This window comes from Numida meleagris, chromosome 12, assembly GCF_002078875.1.
Source record: "Numida meleagris isolate 19003 breed g44 Domestic line chromosome 12, NumMel1.0, whole genome shotgun sequence".
NCBI classification, from domain to species: domain Eukaryota; kingdom Metazoa; phylum Chordata; class Aves; order Galliformes; family Numididae; genus Numida; species Numida meleagris.
In genome coordinates, this window is record NC_034420.1 from 14,403,805 (window position 1) to 14,429,338 (window position 25,534).

Sequence of the window (25,534 nt, forward strand, 5' to 3'; positions counted from 1 at the left end):
CCTCCACTGATTCCCTCTTTCATCCTGGCAAGGTTGGACCACACCGAGCCCTTCGTTTACTGTTTGCTGTACCATTCTTGAATCTATTGCAAAATATGCAAACAAGAAATGCAAAAGAAAACCACTAGCCAGAAGAAATTATTGCAGATACTCGATAAAACTTCATTCTAATCTGCATTCATTTTTTTTTTTCTGGCTGAAAACATTGAAACCCGCAAATAAATACGCCAAATTTAACTGTAAATGCTTTTTAGTAAAATTATTTTAATATTCACACTAGAAGATGACATCTCACCAGCCATCTGCAAATGCCTGGAAGTAACTGCACATCCAAATGCTGACGGCTCACACTGTCTAATAATACACCCAGGCCCTTGTCATCTCATACTTGATGGCAAGGCAGCTGGCTTTAGCAGTAAAACTCAGAAAACAAAGTGATGCAGCTAAAAGCAAGGAAAGAGATAGGAGCTGGGCATTTCCAGTCCCAGCAGGCTGCTCTGTGAAATCTGCCACACAAGGTTCAAACAGGGCATAGGAACCACATGCACAACAAACTATTCAGGACACACAGAAATCCAGTGCTGCTGATAATGTGGGTTATTAATTCCTCCATAGGAATGACGAGTTGTCAAGACTTGGTGCTCCCAAGCAAGAGCAACCAACATCAAGGAGATCCCACTGTAGGCACAGCCTGTCCATACCAGCTGCACAGGCACAGTACTGCTGCCACTTACCATAGTAGTATATAGAGAAAAAAGTCATTTTTTGCTTAAATGAGTGATGAGGTTACAAAACAGTGAGGAATAGTGATGTCTGTAAGTAGAAATATGTTATACCTATGACTTTGCTGATAGAAGAGAAAGAATACAACCCTCCCACCTCCTCCAAACACACACACCCACCCCAATTGCTAAGAGGGTAGGATGAAGGACAGGTTTGTGTGCTCTCTCCTGGGGGCTATTTCTGTTCACCATTTCAGCTGAAGTCACCAAAAAAAAAGAGACAAGGGTCTAACTCTTGTTATGCAGCACCCTTCCTATAGGGTTTACTGTGAGAAATCTCCCTTTCTATTTTCTGGCATATTCTCATACTGCTCCTGTCATCTTGTTTCATTAGATTGAGATCTGCTTTTGTTTCACAGATGTTGGAGAAAATGGATGTGGAATAAAACTTCTAATCTAAATATTTCCTCAAATATCAAGAAGATTCAAACCTGGATTGAAGCTTTCTATCTCAGGCCCTTTATTAAATGCAAATTATTCTTGTTAAAAGTAGTATTCTGAAGACATATCTCCAGACATACTACTGACTTGATCAAGCCTCCCGCTGAACAAAGCTATAAATATTACTATAAATATTCATGAAATTCATGTAAATAACATCTCCTACAGTGCTTCTGCTGCTACACAGGTGAAGTGCGTAAAAATTTTTTCTCCTAGGGAGGTGGTCCATTTTTCTATTATTGAGAAAGCGGCTAGCCATGAAGAAATACCATGGTTTTCTAAGGGCAAGGGCAAGGCTGACTCTCGTTCCAGCTCTGCCTACAAATGGGCGAGAGATTCGTCTCCTCACCGCCCTGCCAGCAACAATCCCAGCTTGAAAACAGTAATTTTTGGCATAGCTCAGTAGCAAGTCGGGTACACAGTCAAGAATGTCTTTCCCTTTCCAAGCTAGCCACTGGCTATGGCCTTGACCCATGGTGATGCCATGGTCAGAGAAGGCAGCATGCTTCTTCTCCAGGTGAATTGCCTCAGCTTCTTCATGTCAGGGTGGTGTTAAGCAGACAGCTGGCCAAGTCCCAGAGTTATATCTTGAAATAATAACAGGGCTGCAGATCAAGGAAGTCACCGTTCAGTGACAAGAAATTTAATGCAGAGTGAAGGGCGCCTAGAGGTTTTCCAGAACACTGAAGTCAGCACAATTAAGACCTCTAAAAGGGAAGATTCAGGCCAGACAGCTCTTACTCTGTCTCCTTTTCCTTGAACAGACAATGACTGCTGGGAAGTATTTCATATCTCTGTGATCTGCTCTCAACGAAGGAACACCTCCCATTGCCTCCAACCCAGCTCTGCTCAGGAGGTCACAGCAGTCACGCTCCACCTCCAGCACCCAACTTTTGTCACATGACTGAGGCAGTTCCTGAGTCATTAATGCTGCAGTTTTTATCTTTTCTTTGTAATTGTACTGTATCCTCCTTTAAAGGGCTCAGCATGAGAGAATAAGCTCTCCCCGGGAAAGGAGAAAGAGGGAACTTGAAGAAAAAGCCATCATTAGTAGCTCACACCAATGAACTGCTCTGAACCACTCTCCACAAGGGAAAGCAATGGTTACAAATGTCTCGTCTGAAACTAAAAACTGAACTGTGAATTGGGAAAAAAAATGTTGCTTTTATTTTTTGGTGGGAGGTTTTGCTTTGTTTGTAAATAAAGCAAACCATGATTAAAGATTTTCCTTTTTTATTTACGCTCCGGTTTTGCTATACAGGGCAGTGAGTCTAAATCCAAAGCTCTTCTAATCCTCCCCATACATTACAAGTTTCCTTATTGATCACTGGGCAGAATATATACCCACGAGTCACTTGCAAGCATCAAGCTATAACTCGTTGGTGATTTACACTTTTTTTTTTTTTTTCATTTTAAAATTATCCTTTAAATATTCAGGAGTCTGCTGTAAAATAGTATTTACCATCACTCCTATGCACATCACTGAGGTATCTTATTTTAGGGTTTTGGAAACGTGTATACACACGGAGAGGAAAGAAATGAATAATTATCACAGTGATTGCCAGAAACAAGAAGCTAGGCTGATGAATGATGGCCAAGCTGCACAATGAGCTGAAGAATCTAAGGATCTCTAAGGGATAGAGAAGAAGTAGCAAGGATCCCAGTTCACCTATGTGAGCTCTGTGTTTATCCAGTTTTCCATAGGCTCAGGAACAGGCTACACCTGATGGAAGGTGGGTTTTGAAAACAGTCTGATCAGAAAATTTTGGGTCCCATTTTATTCCTTTTAATCAGCGCTGTGAATGTGGCTGTGCTTGATTATCAGCCTGGTGAGTACCGGTGCTCCCCTTCTCTCTTCAGCTGCATCTCCCCACAAATGTCAGAGGAACCTGTTCTCTCCTTATGTGACAGCATGGCGGTTCTTCACTGGATGCTGAGACCTCTTCCCAACAACAGCCAGACCCAGTTTTTGTCTCCCTAGATGGATTCTTTGAAGCAAAAAGTAGAGAGAGGCTCTGCTTTGTGTGAAAGATTAATACTAGAGGGGTCTAGATGTGGTGCTAAGTATTTACAGGACAGAAGGAAGTGAAAGGATTTGCAAAAGCTAGAGCAAATCCTATAATTAAAGCATAACTAGCTGGAACAGAGGTTTGGAGGTTTTTTTTGTTTGCTTATTTTTTGTGTGAGTTTTTTTTTAATTTATTTTAATAGCTTTAATTCAGAAATCAAACTCACAGAAAAACAGGATTTCTAGGAAGAGCTTTTAGAAGTGGTAGGAGGATTACCTGGAATTAATGATCACACTCACCTCCAAGTTATAATAGCAATAAACAAAAAGGAAAAGGAGTCAGACTTCGAGATACATTAGGTATGGAATAAACTCAAAAGAAATTTTCAGGATAGAAATTTGTCGTTGGCAGGAAACTGCTGTGTTAATAGCTCTGTATTCGCCCCTTCTGCACTGCTCTGCAGTTGGTAATTTATTCTAAGATTACAGTGCGTATGAATGGACTATGTAAAAGATAAAAGTTGTAGGCATAAAGTGCCTATATTAAGTCATAAATTACTGCATGAAACTGAGAATGGCAGCAGATTTAGATGGCAACCTTATGTTAAACACACATTTTCCTGATGGCGTGGCTCAACACGTCTGTGTGCTTCCTGCCCACATCAAAGTCCTCAGGCAGTTAAAAGGACAGCCATGAACAAAACCTAGGGAACAGTGGAATAGACAGGGCTGTATTGTTTTATCAGCATTTAGCCACTTGTCTGCATTTAGTCACTTATCTGCGGGCTCATCTGGCTCTCAGAGTTAAATCTCAGCATAGCTCAGCACGTACCTATGCAATTTTCTTTAAACTTCCAACAATTCAAATACATTCATAAAAATTACAGAGTTCCTGAACAAATCAATCAAATTACTATTTCCTTTACATTTTCTACGTACAAAGAAATTGCAGCTCTTAGCCCAGAGGGGATAATCCCGGTAAATCCATCAATCTGAACAGAAGGAAGGTTGGAATACCTTACGTGAAAGGCACATTGGTAGTATCACTCCGGAGTCAGACAGAAGAGCTTGCTCACTAATAGAATCATAGAATCACCAAGGTTGGAAAAGACGTCCAAGATCACCCAGTCGAACTGTCCACCTACCACCAATGTTTCCCCACTAAACAGTGGCCCTTAGTACAACATCTAAATGTTTCTTGATGGCACAGTCCGAGCTAGGGCTTTGTAATGAGTAATGCTTCAAACAAGTCAAAGTGTACAAAACAGCCAGGTGTGACATACCACATTTACATAGGAAAAAAAAATAACCACGAAAGCTTTCCCTTCTCAATTGCTGGTATCCTTAAGCATAAACTAGGACAAAAAGCACAGCTGTGAATTACATTGTACTTAACAGCTACTCGGGATGCAGATGTGGTGTTGAGAACAGGCTGACATGGGACAGTGAGTGATCAAACTGGGCTGCGGCCTTCTCCATTGCTTCTCCCTTTATGGCTGAGCAGTGAGAGTAAACTGAATTTTATTTACCTTTAAGTGACTGCTCAAGATTGCACGCATTTGTCTTTCTGTTCCTTGGAAGAGAGGAATTGCTCTCCTCAGCTCTACTGCACTATTCTTTAAAAGCAGTGACTTCCAGGGTTTTTCAGCACTGGTATCATTTCTTTCCTCTTTTTTCTGTTGTAGGAGGAGTTTGCATTGGGTGGTGTGTTCTCTTATTTTTTCCTTATTTCACCTAAAAAGAGCCAATCTAATTCATTCTTATCACAAGAAAGAGACTGAAGATCTGCAGTCTGCGGTGCTTTTGGTGTGTTCAGTGCTGAAAATTCTTCTGAAGAGGGGAAAAAGTATGTAACAGTGTTTCTGAGTGGTCTACTCTTTGGTCAGTTTGGCGTGTTTGTCTTTTCTGTCTGTGGGCACTGTGAGCAGGAGAAAACCAAGCTGAGAGGAGGCTTGCAAGTCACTGATTTTATAAGCTCACACAAGGAAGAGAAAGATGTACTGAAGACAAATAACAAGAGTTACTTCCTCAAGCCCCATCACACCCTGAAAGAGCTGCAAACTCAAAGCTTTGCCCTCCATTACACCCACTTCTCTGGGGCACGTGGGCACGGCGGTGACAACTGTCCCTGTGAGAGAGCAGCTGAGGCACTGACCTCGCAGAACTGCAAGGGCATTTCTCACCAACACGAAGACTTGCATCATTTCTCCGACAGTCTCTGCTTTCCTGAAACTATGAACGTATGATTTCAGGGAAGTAACAGGGTTGCTCGGCTTTGAAAGGAAGCATAAAAGAAATGGAGCGTTGCTGAGCATATTGTGGAAAACCGAATTGTGAACAGAATGGCTAATGTGGTGTCTGTGCTTTTTCTAGGCTCAGTCAACACCAAGAATCACATACGTGAATTCCGATCAAATTAGATGTCAGTCCCACACAACCAGCTGCCTGCAGAGTCTATGATAACCGATTTCCCTCTTCATTTATCCTTTGTTCTCTGCTTCTTAACACTGTAAGAGTAAGAAAATCCCAGGCATTTGCTTGGTTTTGTAAAGCTGGTGGGAATAATATGGAATAATCATATGATGTTGGCACGAGAAGTCCAGTTCTCCAGTTTGTACAGTGTCGGTCTCCTGTAAGTTCGTAGGGCTTTCAACTTTCACAGGTTTTACAACAAACAGAAGGAGGGAATTCAGCACATCCCATTCGTGACCTTTTCTTTATGATTAGGGCTAACTTGATGTTAAAACACATTAAAACCTGACAAAATCATTTCTGAAATCCACTTGACAGTACTATTTTTCTAGCAAGATTTTCTAGTCTAATGCAAGTTAGATTATACTGTCCTTACTTATCCTTCAGTGGCATATACATAAGCAAATGCAATTTTTACCAATAAAAGTATATCCTAGTATAGGTGTCACTATCAGACACATGATCTTTCTAATACAATTTAGATAGAGATAGATACATATTCTGCTCCCAAATCTGTGCTTAAATTTCAGGTCTCATTTTCCCCATGCACATACCAAATTGTGTCCTGATAAATATTTTGGGACATGGACGAAAAATCTGATTATATAGTAAATGTGATTGATGAATGTAGGACACTGGAGCAGTACTACTGCTCTCACCTGACATTTTCTACCACATTACACACTTCCCTACATTTGAAAGCCCACATCTTTTTTCAGACTTTAGTTCTAAAACATTGCTTCAGTGACTCATTTGTTGTTAGCACTAAATTGTACATGCTGCTAAAATAGAACTGACAGGAAAAAAGCTGCCATATCTTTCGGATGTCTGTATTAATTATTTGCACTCTTCAGGTTCAAAACACCAAGTCTACACTGCAGTATATCTGGCTGCAGGACATTGTAACACTTATTTTTCCTTATCCTCCCTTCTATTTCTGTCTCCCAGCACAAATTACCAGCAGTAATGGCTCACTAGCATCATTTTAGTTAGAATTAAAGCTTGATCACCTGCACACACTCCTTTCTGCAGAAACATACAGAGCTCAGCCTCTCACGAAGCCGGAAGGAACATCCATATATCTGCCAACTCTCTCCGCAGCATTACAATTAAATCTCTCATTTTGGGAACGCTATTTTTGAAACTTTGTACTGGTTTCCATACATTAAATAATGCACGTGGCTGAAGGAAAGTCATCTACTGCCCAGCTACACGCAAAGGATTCTCATGCAGGTGATGAGCAGGCAGCACTGCTTCCCCTCAGGCACTGCATCCTCACTTTTGGCTCTGTTACACTCTGCTCACCCTGGGGCCATTTAGCAGGGAGCAGCATTACTTCCAAATGCAAGAAATGTCCTCGGTACCAGACTGCCCACTCAGGGATATCTTGACATTGTCCAATTACTTTACATCACTCTCTGAATGTCGAATTAAAAAAATAAAATAAAATGCAAATGAGCAGCATTTACATGCAACATGCAAACAGACAAAAGGTCTGAGGCTCAGGAGACAAATGAAACCGAACCACACTGGATTCCTAGCCCAAGGAGGTTTTTCCCACTCAGTAAATCTTTCCCAAAACAAACAGAAGCAATTCGTGCAACCATACAGATCCACCTGTGGAAACAACACACAGAAGCTGAGGGGTGAGAGGCTGCTACCATCAGCTTAAACAGCACAGACACAGCTGGAAACCACGGTGCTGGAAGGGAGCCTCCCTGCAAAACAGCCCTTTTCCTTCTGACACACAAGAAGTTATCACATCACTTTACATGGATATATAGATGCAATTAATGCACGCAGCTCACTGCAAACCTTTGATTAATATAGAATGAAATAACAACCGATTACTCTGGGATGAGAATGAGTGAACCGGACTTGCAATTATGTTTTAAAGGGATACCTTGAAACCAGTTTAATGGGACATTAATGAATTTATTGTCATCTTTACACAGCAAAATTCCCGACAGTGTCAATGGGAGCTAAGCTGATTGCTAGAGCAGCCGCTTTCTCCAAAATGAACTGCAAAGTCCATTACTTATGCAATGGAACGTATATAGCACAAAATCACAATATCAGTTGATTAACTTTTCAATTTATGCTAAATAAATTTCTTATATGCGATGTGCAGTATATTCTCCAAGCGGCTGGGAGGGCACTGTTAAATTTCCAACTTAAATTCACTGCTCTGAGATGGGTGGATCATCTCATTTGACACCAATTTGTATGTAAAAGTCTCCACAGTGCTGAGGATCAGACTATTAGATGGATTTATACCACATTTATATGTGCTTTTCTTCAAATTCAGGCCTGAGTCACACTCTGCAGAGGAATTCTCCTGCTTCAGCCTGCAGGTTCCTACCCCAGAGGGCATCTGTGGTGCCAGAGTGTTTGCTGGCATCAATGCCATGTCAGACCATGCAGCCTTTTACCACCTGAAGCCCATAGGAGTCGAAAGAGCAGGTGGCCATAATGACTTCACAGAACAGCAGCCATTCCCTTGCTGTTACGATTATTATTGCTTTTTATGTTTTACTAGAAAGTAGAATTTGGGCTCTTTTATTACATTTGGGAACACAGAGTGCTACAAAGAGAAATCACTGCCCTAGGTGTTTCTGTCTAAAAATAAAGAAAGACGTGGAGACACAAGATCTCCAAAGAAAGACACTAGTATCATTGGTAATAGTAAGAGGTAGTTTCAGCATGCCTACTGCTGTACGTTTTATACACACATAGAGCTTAATCCCCCAAATTACACAAATTATAATGCATTTTATTTTAATTGGAAAATGTGAGAGAAACTGAGGTTACTTTTAAGATGCCTGAGTGTTCCTCTTGTGTGAGAAAAAGAAAAGATGCCTGAAAGAAGCAGAAAAAGAAACTGGGCGCATGAAAACAAGCACTGGTAGTGGGCTGCAGCCTTCTGCCCAGGCAGATTTCCATTCCAGACAACTGCAATCTGTACTAAACCTCCACGACGAGCTCTCAGTGTGCAGGTATTTAACCTCAACCCTTTTGATTTGGGTCAGAGTTTTACTTTATTATTTCCACATGGAAGGTACCAACAAATCAGTCAAACAAGCTCCTGGCATTCTCTCTTCCTGTGGGAGTTATGGCAATAAATACAAACTCTGCTGACTGTTCCGGTTCTCTGTAACAACTTTCTTGACCTGTTTCCTCAGAGGAAGGCTCCTCTTGCCCAGGTTATCACACACGAGGTGCAGAAGTTTGCCCTCCTGTTCTGATGTGTGTTGGCACAGGCTGAAATCACTGAGAATGCAGTTTTGCTGCTGAAGATCTGCAGCTGTCACAGCGTATTTCAATAAGATGTGCACACAAGGAACTGAACCATTCATCCTGGAAATGCCAGCCTGATCTAATGCAATATGCACTGGGTTTGTAAGGGGAAGGGGAAGGCAAACTGTTACCATTTCCCTCACAGTTTAGACAATTATGTTCTGTTTTAAGAACAGAGGCATTCTAATGGACGCCCCAGTCTGAAGGCACAGCTCAATTCCACCTTCAGAGCAGAGTTATGGTCACCAGCCTTTGCCTCAAACACTGCCATCTGCACTGGAACAAGGCCACTTCCATCGTCAGCCACCTCTGCAGGGCTCCCGTCCCATCCTGCACTTCCTCAACCAGGATGACAAATTCCTTAAGAGTCCAATTCCACCTCACATAGTCCAGGAAATATGAGCAATTTTTTATTTTCAGGGAAAGGGCGCAGGTAGCCATGGCCAACCTGCCTGTGGGCTGTGTGGTGTCAGAGAGAAGTGAGCCATGACTTAATGCCACAGCACCGCTGTTAGGAAGTAATCATGGGATGCTTAAAAGTCCATGAGAGTTACGGTGCTTTGAGTACATTTTCAACTGCATTCTCCCACTCCAACATTTAACCCATCCTTTGTTTACTCAACTAGAACACCACTGCAAATGCTCTGCTCTGCTAGAGTGCTTTCTGTTGTATGAATTATTTTGATTCACTGGAGATGATTCCTTGGTTAGTGCATTATAACTGACAGTACAAAGCAAAGGGAAGAATGAGATTTTGCTTGATTATTGTTCTAGAGAGGAGTATGTATCAGATTGGAATTCATACATGTAATTGGTATTATTATCTCTTTGCCAGGTAGATGTAGAATTTAATGTCTCTATAACAACTCACAAATCTCTTATCACCACAGACAATTAAACAAAATATTCTATTATATTAAGGGAAAAATGCCAGCAAGATTTTCTGTTGAAAACTTATCTGATTAAATCTTCTATTGTGTCCTGAGATGATTCTTATTACTCAGATAGTTGCATTATATGTAAGCTTTACGCATGCATTTTTACAGCTTTTCATTAATTACCTGACAAATGAACATAGTTATACTGAGTCCTTTTGTAGAGGAAGGATAGAACAATAAACCCACTGAGAATATTCTGAAGCATTATTCTAAGTTTGCTCATCTTTCAATTAAAATTTACTTTCTCTTCGTCCAGCTTTAAGTAAGGTGTCAGTGGAACTGTGGAGAACAAGTAAGAATTTGATGGAGCTCAGTGCTGGCAGAAAGGAGCTGAGGGCTGAGATCAGCAAGACCAACCCCAGCTCACCCCCACCATGCCTACTGACCATGTCCCCACGTGCCACATCTCCATAGTTCTCGAACACCTCCAGGGACAGTGACCCCATCACCTCCCTGGGCAGCCTGTGCCCGTGCATCACCGCTTTTCCTGAGAACAAATTGCTCCAAATATCCAATGTGAAATGGAGAGCCTTCTGGACAGGAAACAGCGTGGAGGGACCAGGGCGGAAGAATAAAACTCTCTCAAAGTCATCTTGGCCAACCCTTCCTGAGCTGCTCCAACACTAAGTGCTTCTGCCTCAGGAAGATGTATGTAGGGCTGAAACCCTAAGGGAAAGCTTCCCGTTTCTCATTCTCCTAGAATTATATTAACTCTGAAATTACTTTTACTGCGATGATGTTAGGGGAGAGGAAGGACTGCATTATGAAAATACAAAATAGTCTATGTCCATTACAGATCAGTTAATAATGTATACAGTGCCTGCAACATCCATACATCTATAGATTTATAATTCTGCTTCAAAATGAGGAACAAGGATAACATTAATTTTTATTACTGTGTCAAGAGAAAGAAATTACTTAAAGGGTTTTGCTTTAATATTCTTTTGGCTTGCTGAAATCTGAATTACACTAAAAGGGCAAATTTTAAAATTGAAATGCTTCCTGAGAAAGAGGTATTTTGAAATACTGGACTTTTTCCAGCCAGAGAGCGGACTGGGATTATGTGCAAAAATTACACCTCCTTTCTGAGTTTTCCTCAGAGTTCTGTTGTCCTATTTGTAAAAACTGGAATTTGCTCTGAACAGCCCTGGGGGCACTGGCAACATTTGCTAGCAATAGGTAGCAGCTGAAATCAGCCTCTTTTCCCCCGCAGAAGTGCACATGCACTTTTCCCAGCAGTGGAAACAGGAACTGAGATGTTGTGGAACATTCTTTTATAAGAGTTTGGCCTGGTGCTTCTGAATTCTACTTTGACATCTTAATCTATATTTATTTTTATGGAGAAAGTTAATGAAAGCCTTCAAACTGACCCAGATTTTTGCCAGCTCACTACAGCCTTTCAGGGCAGAGGCCACACAAGTGCGTGCTGCAACGCCTTCACAACTTGCTCTAGAAAAGACAGGGCTCAGCAGAGAGAGAGTAAAGGCATGGAACCACCCCTTGTGCACCACCCGTCCACTCCTCAACCTTTCCCTTCCATCCACTTCCCATTTCATTATTCACGTTGCAAAGAAGATGATCCAGCTCCATGGGTTCAGAGTGAGTGGGATGAGAAATCTCCATGACAAGCAGGAGTGGGACACCTCCCTGCCCTGAGCCCATCTGCCTGCAGCAGCCCTGGCTACACTGGTGCTCCACTGGTGCCAGTGCTAGGTGAGAACAGCACCAGCACAGACAATTTCAGTCCAGTGAGCTAAGTTTTAATCATGCATCTCCCACAAATGTCAGGAAAAATTACATGGCTAAATCCCCGCAAGCTGTTTTGGATATCCATCTCTGAAAGTCAATTTTTACTGTTACCACTGGGGCAAGGAAATATGATGGCCCAGTGGCACATGCAGCGACAGATTGGCAGGATGGAAAGATTAGTGGCTGGGAAGCACATCCCCCTGTGTTATTTCCCCCTGAAGGACAACGATGCTTCTGGCACCATCCATTGCTGTCACCCATCAGAGCTGCATGCTGCACGTACTCCAGCCGTGCTCCCCTCCAGGGAAGGGCACCGGATCATTGCAAGGATCTCCATGCAGGAATACTTTATTGCCTCCATAGCAAAACTTGAGCAGCTCGCTGCCAGCCCCAGAAGCTGCTTTTAATGGCAGGCTCTGTCTTGCTGAGCTAATTGTCACTGACAGAGCATTACCACATCCCTTAGCACTCTCATGCAGGGCTCAACACAGCATCCCTGTCCCCCCCACCACCCAAAGCAGCTCTGAGGCACTGGGCAACCCTCCATCAAGCTGGGAAAGGAAACATTCCCATATCCCCTGCTGGGTACAGCCTGCAGGCACTAGTAGACATGGAACATGAGTGGCCAGACGAACTTATAACTAATTTCTTTCAGCTTCCAGATAATACTGGAGTGTTTTGAGTTTTGTTTTGTTTTTTTTTTTCTCTTCACTAAATTTTGGGAAATTCTGCCCATCCATTTCTGGAAGTGCCCAAGGTCACTGCCGTGCTGTCACCATCACTACTGGGCGATGCTCTGATACCCAGGAGACTGTGAGAAAGGAGACAGCGAGCAGAGAGGTGAATAGAAGCTCTCCAAAAGGATGGCTCCTCCAGGTTTCGTATTTCAAATTTTGGATTAAAATAAAGATCTGCCTGCTGAAATCTCAAATGCAACTGACATTAGTGAAGTCCTGCACTGAATGAACCGAGCACCCCCTTCTGCCCACTTTATCCACCAATTACAGCACAAAGGTCGTAATTCTTTCTCACCGATCTCTAAATATAAAGCACGTTTTTGTGCAAATTTCTCAGCCTGCCAAAGATGGAAAAAAATATCCAACTCAAACACATTAAGAAACATTTTCAAAAGGTTACAAATATTGAGATTTCAGAACTATCAGGTCAATAGCTGATAAAATGTGATTGCCAAAGTCTCTGCAGCAGACACGACTGAATCTATCTTTCCAAAGACGCCCACCACCAGCAGCTTCAGTTCAGAGCTGGGGCTTCTGACCGTAAAGTATTTTACTTTGCTGAGTTCTTACTGCAGAAAAAAAAGAGTTTCTGTTGACATTACGGTTCTGCTCATAGCTGAAGAATGAGCATGATTTTGACTTTACAGCAATACAAGCACTGTATGTACTTTTAATATAAAAGTATTCACAGGATTGAACCACAGGATCGAAAGCTGAATGTTTGTTTTCCTATTCCAAAAAGAAACACTAAAATCAAGAACTTTCTCACTCATTCCTTTGTATCACCACCAGTGATGAAGTAAGTGGTTTTACACATATGACAGAAGTGAATTTGGCTTTAGATAGGAATTTTAAAACCTTCCTGAGGAAAATCGGTGACAGAGGAAACTGGAGCAGAGCTTTTCTCACATTTTCAAATTGAGACAAAGGTGGTGAAGTGAACAATATTTACTCTGCTGTTATTGGTGCAGATTAAACTGAACACTGAACAAAACCAACCCCATTTAGAGATATTATCCATCTCCTCTCATCTCTCACTTCATTTGAATGTTCTCTTGGGGTCAGCATCAGTCCCATAAATGAGCATTTGAGTTCACCCAAAACTGACAGCTGAGCCTGTTCATTTGAGCCTGCATTTCTATCTGGTAAACACGACTTCTACCATAACTGAAAGCAACACAGCAATTTTTTTTTTCGTTTTACTGAATGTACAGAAGAATTGCAGCCACAGTGGTTGAAAACAGTCATTGTTCTGGTTTTTAGTGATGGTTTTCCCTTTACCAAAAAGGAGATCTGAAAGTGACAAAGGCACCTGAGCAGTTCTGATGGGTTTTTACTGGCTGAAGTAAGGATAATCCACAAGATTTTGTCGTCTTCTTCACAAAGCGATATTCTGAAAGGAGGTATTTTTTTCTCCTTTTAGAGATGGAAATGTCTTCAAGAGGAAGAAAGCACTAAGATAAGACTGCAGAAACTATGGCTTTTTTACAAAAAATTCTAAGAAAATAACAGCAGGAGTTTATTCATCATTAGGTCTAGAATGAGAAACAGAACTCGAAAGAGGATGTTGGCATATGAGGCACCACCTGCAGGAGTGGGCCCTCTTATCTCTCGTGGTGCCAGTTTTTCCCCTCACCCAGCACACAGAGCTTCATCTGATAAACACACCTTGCACCACACAGAAGATATGTTCTGTTAAAAAATCTCTTCCGTTAAGGCACTCTGCAGATAGCTTGGCTTAGCACTAATGTAAATTGCCCACATGAAATGCAATTTTAAGATGAACTAATCCAATGACCTGGACATTGTAAGATATCCTTTCGTGGGAAGGATTGTTTTCTATTCTTTTTTTCATACAGATTGGGCCACACAATGGTAACAAGACAGTCTTCTCATTGCCCTCAGTTTCTACCACTTTGTTTTTCTAGTGTTCCTGGCAAATAAGCTGCAAAGCAGCACACGGCATGAAGGTTTGGCAGGCATTAGAAGGGTTTTTAAATGCTAGAAATAGGCTGAGCTCTCCCAGGAGAGGTACACGCCTTAAATTCCCCAACTGTTTCCAATCAGTTGGGTGTCTCAGCCTGGCAGCGTACTGCACAGCTGGCAGGTTCCCAGGCAGCGCCAAGCTATTCAGCTATCCCAGTATTCTTTCAGCATGAGCAAAGATCTTTTTAATGAGAGATGTCAGGTGCCAAAATCAGGTGATTACTGGTTATAAAACTATTAGCCTGGAAAAGTGTCCAGCCTTTGTGTCGCTCATCTCTAAATGACCCACTTTGAGTACATCATTCATCATTGTACAGAGATAGTCTTTGTTACTAGAAACAAAGCGTAGACTTTTAATATTCATAAAGGATGAAACCAGCCCATAAACGTAAAAGCATTTTAATTTGAGGTGCTTGATTATGTGGCTTTTGCTTTTCAAAGATGTCACAGTGCACTGCAAAACCCTCTCTGTGTGGGTGTTTTTCTATTAATGTGCAGTAACTTAAGGGAGGAAACGATCTCTCCTCTGATGTATTAACATCCCTTTAAGTGGGACTGGAAAGACCTATAGGAGAGAGAGGCCTTCTGCCAATACCATGAATTATTTAGCTTCTGTGGTATAGCATACATTTATTAGATTGCAATTGGTTTGCTTTCGCCAAGAGGAGGCTGTTTATCATTACCACCTCTGCACTGGCACAGTAGATAGCAAAGGAGTGTTTAAAGAAAGCGACATCTGTTTTAAACTGCTCTGATCTAATGGTTGTGCAAGCTGTAAGGATGGGATGGCCCCATTAACTTTAGTACCTACAGAAATTAATGCTAGACTGTTAATAAGTACCAAATATTCAGTGCAACAATGGAGTTGCTGTGTAGCATCCCAAACACATTTTTACACTTCCAATATGGAAACCCAAGTTAACAACAATCATTCAAGTAATTTCCTATTGAGAACTTACTGCTGGTCCAAAGTAAGTGGAATCAGATACAAATCAGGTTACTAACGAGCTCTGAGCACACAGCGGGGATCACAAGTGCAGGAAGTTCATACCGCATGAGAATAGCTGGCACGCAGGAGATCTACAGGGTAAAGGAGTCCTTTTCCTTAGGGGTCAACTTAGCTAAGTAGCTTGGAGAGCAAGTTGTCGTCTTATTTCATTTTTTATGATGAGGTATGTACAGTCATGTATTGAACTCTGAGGAAAGGAAAATAGGTTGAGAACCCATGCAGGTTCTTCAGTTTTATTGTTCTACTTCAGAATTTTAAATTGTGAAGCGAGTAGACAATTCAAACAATTCAACATGCGGCTTGCTTGTATTCCAGAATGTTCATTCTCTTTTCACATTTAATATACTGAAACATGTGCACAATCATGCTGAGCAGAGTAATTGAAAAATAAACAGACAGAATTACTCACAACAGCAATATTTTAAATTCAAATAAGTCTCATAACAACATATGGCATTGAGGACGCAGTCTAACAAAACATTTGTAGCTGCTCAGATGGATGCAGGTGCCTGATTCTTTCTGTACTGCTGGATCTGCACCTGTATTGTCTGAGGCACATTGCAAGCCTGCTGCTGTATCAGGGGCAGCCCTGGTCAGGCTGGGATTTCACATCAACAGCTTTATTCTCTTGATGGAATCTAATGCATCTTCAATATTGAAATGTTATTATTTGCCCTCCCTTCCTATGGCGAAGCTGGCAACTTCCAAATAAATTGTTCAGTTGATTTCTAGAGCAGAATTTCCTTACGCACATATCTGATTATGCATCAGGCCAGGAAGCAGGAAGGTTGCACCTTAAGAATATGTGATGTGAATGACACTGACCAAATTTCCTTTTCCTTGCAGTGTATGACACCTTTTGAGCATCTCTTGCATCTTGAGTGCCAGAACGACTGTTATCAGACAGTGTATGTGTAGTCTCAAATATCTAGGAGATAAAGCACTAGCACAGCCTAGTGTTAGATGCCTAATGTATGTACAATAACTGGAGCAGTGGGTCTTTCTACACTGCACAGTTTCTGGAGTCAATTCGGAGGACTGGTCCCTTCCAGCTCTCAAAGTACTGTGTGAGTTGGGCTGGCTTTCTGCAAGCACCATGCAGAGATGATTAAGGGCACTGTGCCAGGAGATCCAATTCATCTGCAGTGACTACCAAACTGATTTCTCAGAATCAAGATGGGCTGGAAGTTTCCCTGCAGAGTGACCCAGAACATTGAGTTATTCTTTTTATGGGGGTATAACTTCCTCAGATGAGAAACTTGAAGAAAGAGAACTCTCTATTTTGTGCCTTTTTCTGCAATATAAGGAACATCAAATGACCAACCTGCAAATGGAGATGCTTGGAGAAGAAAAGATCTCATTTAGAAATTTGACGAAAGTGTGGAAGAAACATACATAGCTGAAGAGTGCAACTCCACCCAAATGGGTCAGCTCTCTAAAACCATCGCCCACCCCAACGTGGGGCCTCACAAGGGCAGAATAGAGGGGGAAATCACCTCCCTCTTCAATTGGCCACACATCTTTGTTGCAACCTAAGATAGAAGATCCATAGTTCTGAATTCTTGGATTTCTCATGCATATGGGAATTAAACTGAAAAGTGTTACTTACATTCCCTTTAGTGACAGGTGGCATTCTTCTGTCATTCCTTATTCCTTTACCACCTGTCATTTCATCTATTTGTGGAAAAGTCTTTAACAGTAATGCTTCTTGGCTGGGAAACAATGGGATGTAGAGTAGAAAACTGATGCTCTTCATTACAGTAATTTTCAACCTGTCTGACAGCAATAGGAATTCAATTACAGTCCTCCAGTGGCAATAAGCTCCGTGCACTAGATCTTAATTGTTCAACCATTAGTTTGCAATTTGCATTTGTACTGTAGTGACAGCTGACTGTTTCCATCAGTAGTAGACATTCATATTCACTAAAAAACAAATGTATCAGTAGATCTAGCCCAGCAAGGAAGCTTTCCATAACAATAGAAAACAAGTTACTTACTGAAATTATTGCAATAATCTGCAGCTTCGGAGCCTGACAGGGCTTTACAGGGCAGAGGCACCAGTATACCATTTGAGAAGCAATGATATATAGTGCCCAGTTGTTCACATTTTGATTCCCTTAACACCCCAAGTTGAAAAAAATCAAGAGATTTAATAGAAAAACATTAACAAGTATAATTTGAACATATGAGAGACTCCTTTAGCACGCATGTTTGAATTTGCACATCTACAAACGCAAGTAACTGTATACTTGTGAAGGCACAAACCCTTTTTTCTTCTACCTGTGTACAGGGATAGCACATGTAGACAGTTCACATATTCAAGTTGGAGTGGTAGAGGTATGCGTAAAAAACCTCGTAGCACAAAACAGCCCTTAAGAAACTGGGGTCATTGTCTGTTTCATCACAGAATCATTAAGGTTGGAAAAGACCACTAAGATCACTTAGGTCATATCTAGTGGCATTGTCTGCCTTTCTCTCAGGCAGGGAGAACCAGCACAGGGCAAGTTTGTGGTGCAGAGATAGCCCACTGTTGGGCATCTACTTGTTGGCCAGCACACCAGCTCTCCCAGTAACATCAGCCATACTATAAGAAGCACGTCTCTAAAAGAAAAAGCCACTAGACCAAGTTTTGCCAGCACAGTCCTGTTAGTAATGGGATAAGCAATTATTTTCCCTATAACCTTACGGATACAGCCTGGCACCTCAGTTTTGGAGTGTGCAATAGGGTTTGGCAAATTACAGTGGGTGCAGCACCAGTGCAAACACCAGCTTCTTGCTAACTCCCCTTTACTGACTGCAGCCAAATGATGTGAATCTTTGCTGATGGGAGCAGTCGTAAACCTCTCATCCTGAGAGAACTTTCAGACATCACTGCCACAGCCTTATTAACTCAGTAGCCCATCACCTTCATTCTCCCAAGTCCGTATTAACATCTATTTGCAACTGTTGCCACAAAGTGAGGTGGGAAAACATGATTATCCTATCAGGAGACGAGAGGAGATCGGACCGGCACAGGTACGAGCAGTACTGAGAAACTACACAACTGCAAAGGGAATTGCAAGACAGCAAAAGCAGCAGGTTAGGACTGAAATTCAGTAGCTGAACAATGTGGGGGAATTGGGCAAAATAGCTGCCCATCTATCACCTTGATTTGGCAACTTGCATCAATCTTCACCACTTTTTTTTTTTTTTAAACATGTTATTAAGAGCTGTGGAAAATAACGACAAGTTGGTATTGTGTCCTGCAGGCAGCTGCCTCCTTCTGATGGATCGCTGCTGCCTCTCAATGCACAAATCACCCCAAGGCCTGTAGCAGAACAAGAGGGCCATTCTTGTGGCAGGAAATACCAGGCTAAAAATCCATTTCCTTTCATGCAAATAACAGCCTGAGACTAACATTTCCAAGGCATTATCCAGCACAAGCCTCCCAGCCTAAAGGTCCCTGACCAATCTGTAGTGAATTTCAGGGCTTTATATATCAGTGTGTCCAGGAATGAGACTGCTCACAGCAGTCCTGTGGAAGAAACTTTCCACTTTCTTTCACTATGGCTTTCCCTGTCGTGGGCACTATTCAGATTCTTGGTATTATTTGTCACCTATGTTCTCTGGCATCCTAAATCTAAATAAGAATGTATTGCTGACTGCTTTTATCTTATGGAAAATGCTACACCTGCATAAGTAGGAAAAAGCATCAGAAAAAAAATGTAGATCACCATTTTCCTTTGACTTTTCCCTGTTGGGAAAATAAAAAAATTTGTTCAGAGCAGTCTGAAGTAACCTGCTGGGGCTGAGTAAGCTGAGTGACGGCAGCTGAACCTTGATCAGTGCAGATCTGAGTTGCAACCATGCCTCAGAAACGTTAGATTTAGATATGCCATCAGCCTGTTCTTCCTTCTAAGGCCAGGCAAGCCACAGCACTGTCCCTGCAGTGATTTCTAAGGTCAACACCTTGTTTTGCATTATGAGATTACCCTCATCTTAATGTACATTTTGTTTGTAATTAGGCTGCAAGGGCTCTGTTCAGTCAGCAGTTTGCAGGAGCAAGTTGAGTAGTACCTGTGTGCTCAAGGAAACTTTCTTATGGACAAGAGGAGTTTCAGTATGCCAATACCAAGTAGAACATCATCCTTATCCTGCAGCAGGAAGAAGAAAGTCATTCATGCACACTGCCCAGAAGAATAAACTGGTTTAAGGCTGTGAGTGATGCAGGTAAAATATTATTGACAGCACTGATTATAACAATCCTGCAAAGCCTCCCCATAGTTCCTTGCTTATAAGAGCAGCACAGATGTGAGTCTTTATGAGCGAGCAGTTTTCCAGATGAGCAGTGAGATACTGCATAATCATTATCAGAGCGCTGCGAGAGAATTCAAAACTGTAAAGGGGCTGTTTTGATCTACATAACTGCTTCAGAATAGGTAAATCTCCATCAGCATGTGGAATGTAAGTCTTCCAGAACATTGTCAGGTTATTGTCAGCTCTCAGCTGCGTGCTCTGAGCCCGAGGATAACGAGGAGTTGCAATGAGCGCACTGGCAGAAACGCTGAAAGCAATAATGCCTGAAATCAATGGAGCATGTACCATTCAAGCAGGTCTGGTGAAGTAACATCAAATGTTATTTCAGGTGTTATTACAGCTTTGTACGCAACATTTCCTGAAACTAATTTTGTCAAACAAACCTTTCAGGCATCTCTCCCACCCTAGATTCAATTAATCCATGTTATTATTCAGCATACACACCCCAACTGTTTGAATTTGCTTTGTGTTCCTTAAAAATCTCTCTTCTCCTTTCTTCTACAAAAGAAGAAAAAAACAAATAGCTAAATTCAAGTTTGCCATTTAAGAAGACATGGCAGAACCAGAGTGTGCATTTTCTCCTTTGCATAAACATAGCTTTGCATCAAACATCTATTGCAGTGAGTTTTGACTGCAGAAGATACCACCATGATTCATCTTGCATATATGTTTACTAAATTTTATAAATAGGCCATAAACGCTGCTTTATGCTTTAAACCACTGTTTAAAAAAAAAAAATGTTTTTCAAGTAGTAGTGTTAGAAATTCTGGTGTTAAACAGTCATATGCTTCCCCTTTATTCAGCAAGCTTACATTGATGGGACAGTAAATCTCCTAAATAATATGGATCTAGCAAAGAATACGAAGTTTCAAGCTGCAGAAATAGGCAGATATCAGTGTCTTATCCTGATCTGAGCCCTTCTGTGCAGAGCAGTGCTCAAAGGCCATTTCCCAGAATGTTAGAAACAAGAGAAGATCCGCTAGGCTTTGTTTTATTTAAGTGAAATAGGATTCAGCAGTAAAAGTACTTTTTAAACATGAATTCTGCTTCATTTGCTGCATTGCAATGCTGACGTGAGGCACTGTTTGCCACGGTAGCTGAGGTTTTGCTCCAGGCACAGCCCTTACCCAGCAGAGGCTGCAGGAGCATTGCAGGCAGCTCGCCAACCCAGCGGGGCTATGCTAATGCTGCAGCTGGCAGCACCAGTATGCAAAAGGATGCTTGTGTCGAGGTTTTTTTCCTCCTCTTTATAAATATACGTATGGACAAATCCCCAAACCATTAGTGTGGACTCTGGGAGTTCAGATGAAGGATGTCCGGCTACTTCAACATCCAGGTTTTTCACTTTTCCTTTGCTTTTCCCTGCAAGAGCAGAATGCATATCTGGATCAAAGTGATCTGTCAGGGTCTCTGTTGCCATGCTGGAGAGGCATCTGAAGGAGAGAGCAGCAGCTGATGGACCACCACACTTAGGTGCTCAGCATGTGCCAGACAGAGAAACAGCCACAAAGCACACAAGTGCCCCAAGAACCAACTGACAGAGCACAGTAAGAGTGGTTCAGCTAAATACCAGACAAGATCAGCTCATTGAATATTTACATGTAGTCATCTCCTACACTGCATAGCTCACTCAAATACCTTTCAGGAAATGGCCTAATCCAAGCATCCTCATTGGAAGGTTCCTATAAATGAGTTCATTAAGCCCTTTTTTTTTTTGTGGCTGCACCCATTTTACTCAAATCCTGTCTCCTATTTCAATCTGGAAGGGAAAATAAAGCATTTTCATCAGATTCCTCCACCTGAGAAAGGCAGTAAAGTTTGCCTCTAAAGAGGAAAAGCTCCTTCCCCAGATCTGTTTGTCTCCAAGCCAAGATGATTTGGTTAAAAGCCTCCGGGCTGACTTTGGGAAACAACATAACGACATTACTGCTCCTTGACTGATGCGATGATTGCATGGGAAAGGAAAACCTTCCATGATAGGCACCAATATTTAAGAGCAGGTTGTAAGGTAGGGGGAGCTTTACTGATAGTGTTAGAAACATGATCTTTGGATGATAGGAGATATTCCACTCTACACGTTCCACCTGTCTTTTGCAGCAAGTAGAAGATATAACCTAGGTGTTTGACTCCTGACTACGTATGGAGCAGGCATCATGGTTCTTCATATATTGGACCAGCATTAATAAGGCACAATATTTACAGTACCCTTCTGGATTAGATGCTAATTTGTAGCAAGGTAAGGAAATCCCAAGCTGAGTTTAAAAAAAATGTTTTTTGGATTAAATCTTCAGGTTGGCTTTAAAAACCTAAAAAGCCTGATGTAATTGCAATATAATTTTCAGTAATTTACTTCTGAAATTTTTAAGAAATAAAGTAACAGAAGCCACCTTCTTTCCAGACCTCAGATCTCTGCTGTCAAAGCATGCATTCACATCACTGAGCAACGTCCAGAAACTCCTGCCTTACTGCAAGAGATGTTAAAATAAGCAGACATGCAAGGTAAACTTAGAAACCCTAGAGGAAAGGAAAAGGAAGCAGAGCTTACTTCCATGAAAGCATTGACTAACACTTCAGAAATATGAAAGTTTCATCTTCCTTTGCGTCTTTTTTGAACACTAATCTTCAGAACAAAGTAAAGTGTGCATTTGAGTGTGCAGATTGTTGCACATGGACACAGAAAACACAAATGTGCAGTGTTGCATCTTGCCTTCAGTAACAAGGCAGCAAAGACACAGGGAATGGGGGAAAAAATAAAGTGCTTAATGATGTAAGACTCAGCAGGGAGGATGAGGAAAGCTAGATAATACCAAGATCATCTTTCTCTCATGAGGATATGCAGGTGAAAAAATGATTACTGCTGTTCCATTATAAAGACAAAAGGCTAAAAGAGACGGTCCTCTGTTATCAATAGTCTCTTCCATTTAGTGCAGCCTCCAGAAGTTTTAATTAACGTGTTAGTCTTCTGCAGCTTATCATTTTCTAATGTCAGATTATTTCCACATGCAATATTTCTTATTCGAGTGAGAAGTCATTTGCGTCTCACAAAAATACACTGTGGAAAATACAGTGGAGATAAATTCATACAGCAGAAGGGAAACAGTAATAAAGTATGGGGCATCACTGGCAAGTAGTCCACGAATACCTATATGTCAGACCAGCAAGGAAGTAGCTTTAAGTAATATAATCAAAACCTTGCCAGCAGCAAACAGAAGAACACCCCTCCTCTGTATGAGATAATTTGCCTGGAGAAGGAGAAGGAAATATTCCTGTAAGCAAAGGTGCTATTGAATATCTCCTCAGCACCAGGGGAGGAGATCTGGCTTCTGTTCGTGGCTTCCCGTTAAATTATGTCATTAAACTCAATATCTCAATCCTTATCACACAGATGGCTCTAGGGCCTGGGTCTAGAGAACATAAAGATTGCCTCATGCTCCAAGAGAGATCTGGTTCACTCACAGCACAACTTCAGCCAGAAAAGCAAATCTTATCTTTGCAAAGCAGAGCTTTCCTAAGACTTGTCACCCAGCAGCAGGGTGAGTCCCACAGGAGCAAAGTGCAACAAGAGATCTTCCCCATCATCTTCTGCTCTAATGTGGCAGGGCACAACGTGACTGTGAGAAATGGAACAAATTGGTCACTTAACAGTTACAGAGCACTCTGCTGCATATCAAGTTCTTCCTTGTGGGAGCAGGCTGTGAGAGGGTGTGACCCACACCAGCACACTTGAGTTCAGGGCTTGCAAGAAGTCATAGCATAGTGATGGAGAGTGTCTAAAGGGAGGGCAGGAAAGGACAGGAATGGAGCCAGAGGTACAGGGAAGAAACAGCTGGCAGCTGACAGAAGGGAAATCCAGTACAACTTGGAGGTATTGCCAAATGCAGATTAGAAAGACAACCAACAGGTCAAGCTGGCCGCAGATAATCAGTTCTATCAGACTTACTGCAATTAGTACACATTTTGCTGTCTGTGAGCTCCTCCACTTGTACACTTCCCAGTTCTTTTCTATTCCCAGCACAGTACACATCATAAAGGATCGTGTCAGCCAGCAGAGTAGAATTGGCTTCATTTCCAAGAGCTTTGGTGCTAGATCACCTCATTATCAAAAGATGGACAAACTAGAGGTTGTTCAGAGAAAAGCGGCATAAAATTGAGGCAGATGGAGGAGGACTGACTTATTAGAGAAGATTAAAAGAGCTCAATCTGCATAGCTTGGTTCAGTGGCCATGTCAACGCATCACAGACACTAACGAAAAAGAGTTTTTAGGGCATAAAAACGAAAAATGGGGATTTAGATTGTAAAAAATGTTGAATTAGAAGAGAAAGGTGAAAATAAAGATACAAGAAATTACTGTCAGTTCAGAGTTTGTACAAAACAAGGCTTGTGTCTGCTGTAGGTATGTTTAACAATTTCAGCGTAGTACGCTGCTGATGAATTTGGCCTTCAGGAAAGCTGTGATGAAGATTTGTTTTAACTCTGCATAGAAAAGTCTTTATGTTAGTTGGTAAAATAGTAGCTGAGCATATACATATAGATCTCTTCCATGCAAAAAAAACTACCATATAAATGTCTTGGGGCATCCAACCTGAAGCAGTTCCCAGTTTCCTGACAGTCCCAACATTCTACCTCTCAGCTGAGGTTTGGCTTAGTGCCTTTCTGTCTACTTCTATTCAGCAGTTCAAGGTGAGCATCAAATAAAAATTCATCACTGGCTCCATTCCATGCATTTCTTGTTCAATTTATGAGGGCTTGGATCAAAGCCTTATAAAACAAAGGGAAAAGCTCCCATCGCTTAGTGAGTTTCAGTTTGGCTCTTAAGGCTGTTTCTCTAATTGAACAACGTAGAGATGAATGCTGGATTTATTCACCAGTTTGGATTTTTCCTGGAGGTCAGGGCACCGTGGCACAGTAAGAATCCCAATCTCTGCCAACTCCTTTCTCTTTTCTAACATTAAAATCTCAGACAAATGATTTTGAAATGATTACAAGAAGCCAGCCCTCAGAAAATATCTCAAATTCATGGCAAGCCTGCGTTATCAAGTATTCATTTTTAGCACATCTGTTCTATTTAAGAACATCACCATCAGTTTATGGGTCTTTTTCGCAGAAAGGATGCCTACTTTGCTTTCCCATTTATAAATTGAGAGCATTTGTTGAGCTTCTAGCAGACTGCTGGCATTAAAACATTGCAGCATGCATCATATATCATAAAATGTGTGATCAAAGGAGACTGGCTCTTACTAAAGTTTCTTTTCTTCTAATCTTCCTTCCTCAGGCAAAAACCTGCATGAATAGATAAGGTAGTCCCAGGAGATGGATGAAACTTTGATAACAAAGATAATGTTCCTTACACTGATGTTCATTCAGGTTTCTCAAAATTTATACATTGTGATTAAAGAAAAACAAAGCCTTACTTTCTTCCAGTATCCAAGTATATTTTGCTAACATATAAGGGTAAAATTATATATATATATATTTTTAATGCAAGAAAAACTTTATTACCCAGTCCTGTAATGTTTTATAGTGGAAAAAAATTATATACTGTTGGGAAATAGCCTTGTTTTGCAATATGTACAAAGATAAGCTAGTAAAATACACAAGGCAGCAAGGTTGATCACTGTAATGTATTTTAACATGCAGCCTAAATACACCACTATGAAAAAATGTTTGTAAAACATCTGATGTACTCAACAGAAGTGGCCAAGGTGGCCTTCTTGCTGCTTGCTGAGGAATGAGAAGATGAACATTTTAGATATTTCTTTACTTCCTTGTGGTTTTAAGAGATCTAAACACTAGGTGGAAACTATAATGATGTATTTTG